Genomic DNA, 4,362 nt, shown 5'->3' with positions numbered 1-4,362 from the left:
TAATGCTAAGGATGCGGAAGAAGATCCTAAGCTTGTTACTGGTACGTTCTCAGTCAACGATTTATCAGTTTATGTTCTATTTGATTCAGGGGCTGATTTAAGTTTCGTGTCGAGTAAATTAAGTCCGAGAATCAAAACGCCGTTAACTCTCTTAGACAATACTTATGTTATTGAAGTAGCTAATGGTAAGGAACTTACTGCTAAGACTGTACATCGTAAGTGTAACATTAATCTGGGTGGTAGGGATTTCGAGATAGATTTGATACCGATTGAACTTGGTAGTTTTGATGTTGTTATTGGTATGGATTGGTTGTCCGCGAACCGTGCCGAGATCGTCTGTTATGATAAGGCTATTCGTATTACTGATGTGATTGGAGAGCCACTGATGGTCTTTGGAGATAAGAAATGCACACAGTTAAACCTTATTAACTGTATGAAAGTTCGTAAACATCTCCGCAAAGGCTGTCATGCTATTCTTGCTCATGTTGTTGATCCTAGTAAGGAAGTAAAGAACGTTGATGACGTTCATATTGTCAGGGATTTTCCCGAGGTGTTTCCCGATGACTTACCTGGCCTTCCGCCGCAACGCGCGGTAGAATTTCAAATTGATCTTGTTCCCGGTGCTGCTCCTGTAGCACGTGCTCCTTATCGTCTTGCGCCTTCTGAACTTCAAGAATTGTCAAGTCAACTCCGTGAGTTGATAGACAAAGGTTTTATTCGTCCTAGTTCGTCCCCTTGGGGAGCTCCTGTTCTGTTTGTTAAGAAGAAGGATGGTTCTTTTCGTTTATGCATTGATTATCGTGAACTGAATAAGCTCACTGTTAAAAATCGTTATCCTCTTCCGAGAATTGATGATCTGTTCGATCAGCTTCAGGGTTCTTCTGTTTATTCAAAAATTGATCTTCGTTCTGGCTATCATCAGTTGCGTGTTAAAGAATCTGATGTTTCAAAAACTGCTTTTCGCACCCGTTACGGTCACTTTGAATTTCTTGTTATGCCGTTCGGATTGACAAATGCACCTGCTGTGTTCATGGACCTCATGAACCGTGTGTGTAGACCCTATCTGGACAAGTTCGTTATTGTTTTCATCGACGACATTCTTATCTATTCTAGGAATGATGAAGAGCACGAAGAACACTTGAGGTTAGTGCTTGATTTGTTAAAGAAAGAAGAGTTGTACGCTAAGTTCTCTAAGTGTGCTTTTTGGTTAAGAGAAGTTCAGTTCCTTGGTCACATTGTTAGCAAACAAGGAATACAAGTTGATCCTGCTAAAATTGAGGCGATTGAAAAGTGGGAAACCCCGAAAACTCCTACTCAAATTCGTCAGTTCTTAGGATTGGCAGGTTACTATCGAAGGTTCATCCAGGATTTCTCTCGTATAGCGAAACCTCTGACTGCTTTAACGCATAAAGGGAAGAAGTATGAGTGGAAGGATGAACAGGAGAATGCTTTTCAGATTTTGAAGAAGAAACTGACTACCGCTCCGATATTGTCTCTACCGGAGGGTAATGATGATTTTGTTGTTTATTGTGACGCATCACGACAAGGCTATGGTTGCGTTTTGATGCAACGAAAGAAGGTTATTGCGTACGCATCACGTCAGTTGAAGATTCACGAGCAGAACTATACAACTCATGATTTAGAGTTGGGGGCCGTTGTATTTGCACTTAAGATTTGGAGACATTATTTGTATGGGGTCAAGAGTACTGTGTACACAGATCACAAAAGTCTTCAACATATCCTCGATCAGAAACAGTTGAACATGAGACAACGAAGATGGATTGAGACGTTGAATGATTACGATTGTGACCTTTTGTATCACCCGGGTAAGGCCAATGTTGTGGCTGATGCATTGAGTCGTAAAGAAAGGACTGAACCTCGCAGGGTTAGGGCCTTGAATATGACAGTTAGATCAAACCTCGCAAGGCAGATTCTTGAGGCACAACAAGAAGCCTTAAGGGAAGAGAATTTTGTGAAAGAAAACGTAAGAGGTATGGCTAAGAAATTCGAGATTCGAGCAGATGGTACTAGGTACTTTGTAGGACGTCTTTGGGTTCCGAAGTTTGGTGAACTGCGACAACTTGTTTTGGATGAGGCTCATAAGTCTAGGTACTCTATTCATCCTGGTTCAGGAAAGATGTATCATGATCTTAAGGAGCTGTATTGGTGGCCAAATTTGAAAGGTGATGTGGCTACGTATGTGGCTAAGTGTTTGACCTGTTCTAAGGTCAAAGCTGAACATCAAAAACCGTCCGGATTGTTGGTACAACCAGAAATTCCCGAGTGGAAGTGGGAAGGTATCACTATGGATTTTATCACTAAGTTACCAAGAGTTTCGGGTGGCTACGATGCGATTTGGGTGATTGTAGATCGACTCACTAAGTCGGCTCACTTTTTGCCGATTAGGGAAACCGATTCCATGGAGAAACTCACCCGTTTGTATTTGAAAGAGATTGTTTCGAGGCATGGTGTTCCCGTTTCTATAATTTCCGACAGAGATAGTCGATTTGTATCGAGATTTTGGCAATCGTTGCAAGAAGCCTTGGGCACTAGATTGGATATGAGCACCGCTTATCATTCTCAAACGGATGGTCAAAGTGAGAGGACCATTCAGACATTAGAAGATATGTTGCGAGCTTGTGTGATTGATTTTGGAAATGGGTGGGATAAGTATTTGCCGTTAGCTGAGTTTTCTTATAACAACAGCTACCACGCAAGTATTAAAGCCGCACCGTTTGAAGCTTTGTACGGTAGGAAATGTAGATCTCCTATTTGTTGGAATGAGGTTGGGGATGCTCAACTTACAGGTCCAGAGATTATTCACGAGACTACTGAGAAGATTGTTCAAATTAAAGAAAGGTCGAGAACTGCTAGAAGTCGGCAAAAGAGTTATGCCGACAAAGGAAGGAAAGATGTTGAATTTCAAGTTGGTGATCGTGTTATGTTAAAAGTTTCGCCTTGGAAGGGTGTTATTCGTTTTGGTAAAAGAGGGAAGTTAAGTCCTCGTTTCGTGGGACCGTTTGAGATCATTGAAAGAGTTGGACCGGTGGCTTATCGTTTGAAGTTGCCACAAGAACTCAGTGCTGTTCACGATGTTTTCCATATTTCGAACTTAAAGAAGTGTTTGGCTGAATTTGATCAGACTATTCCTTTGGAGGAACTTCAAGTTGACAAGCAATTGCATTTTATTGAGGAGCCAGTTGAGATCATGGACCGAGAGGTTAAGACTCTTAAACAGAGCAGAATTCCTATTGTTCGGGTCCGATGGAACGCTAGACGCGGTCCCGAGTTCACTTGGGAGCGTGAAGACCAAATGAAGCAGAAGTATCCGCATTTGTTCTCAGATGCCGAGTCAACCCCTGCGCCTGCTTAAATTTCGGGACGAAATTTCCGTAACGGGGAGGTACTGTCACGACCCTACTTTTTCCGTTATCTTTTTTCGTTAATTATTTAACGACCGTTAACTGTTAGTGTGCCACGTCATTTCCATGACCTATATTATTTTTGTAATAATATATATATAATAATCATTATGTGTTATGTGGATATATGTATTCATATTTTAAATTATACGTTTCTACGTTCCGCGGATTTCCATCCGGCGAATCTTTTCGGTTTTTAAACCAACGGTCGAGCTTTCGGGATTTTTAAATCCTAAATATTTTAAATATGATATTTTAAGGTCATATTATTAATAGGTGTATTTATATTTATTTTTCGTCGCGCGTTTGTTATCTTTCCGGATTTTAAATCGCGTAAGTGCGTTTTCGCGTTTCGGGCTTCGTTCGGGTTTTCGGGCCACAAGTAATTTAGCATTTGAGTGAGATGGACCCATGGGGCCCACCCCCATGCAATTTTCGGCCGAACCCCCTTAGAGGGGGGGGAGTATTTTGTTTTTCCCATTTTATTTTTCATTCTCACTTTTACAATTTTCCCTAAAACCTAATACTTGCAATTTTCTCCCAACTTCTCCTCTCCTCTCCCTCTTTGGCCGTGACCCACCTCCACCATCATCATCATCATCATCATCAAACAAAATAATACTTGGATCATTAAATCGTTTATACAATCGGATTACTCTCTTCGTTCTCTACACATCTATATACTTTGATTCTCGATTAGGGTATAAACCCTAACCCTAGCTTTTTGAATTTTCAATTATTTTACTGATTTTATATGTTATATGATTAGTATGATGTGTATAAGTTATTGTATTGTTGTTTGAATGCGTAGAATTACTCGTTTGTACATGTTTTCGGTTTGTAAAGTTTGGACAGCAGTTTGATTCGTATATTCTGACTATATAACTGATATGAATGTTAAAATAAAGTACATAAATGAGTTCCTCTCATCAAGACATTA

This window comes from Rutidosis leptorrhynchoides, chromosome 10 (genome assembly GCF_046630445.1).
Source record: "Rutidosis leptorrhynchoides isolate AG116_Rl617_1_P2 chromosome 10, CSIRO_AGI_Rlap_v1, whole genome shotgun sequence".
NCBI classification, from domain to species: Eukaryota; Viridiplantae; Streptophyta; class Magnoliopsida; order Asterales; family Asteraceae; genus Rutidosis; species Rutidosis leptorrhynchoides.
This window is presented reverse-complemented; position numbering follows the sequence as displayed.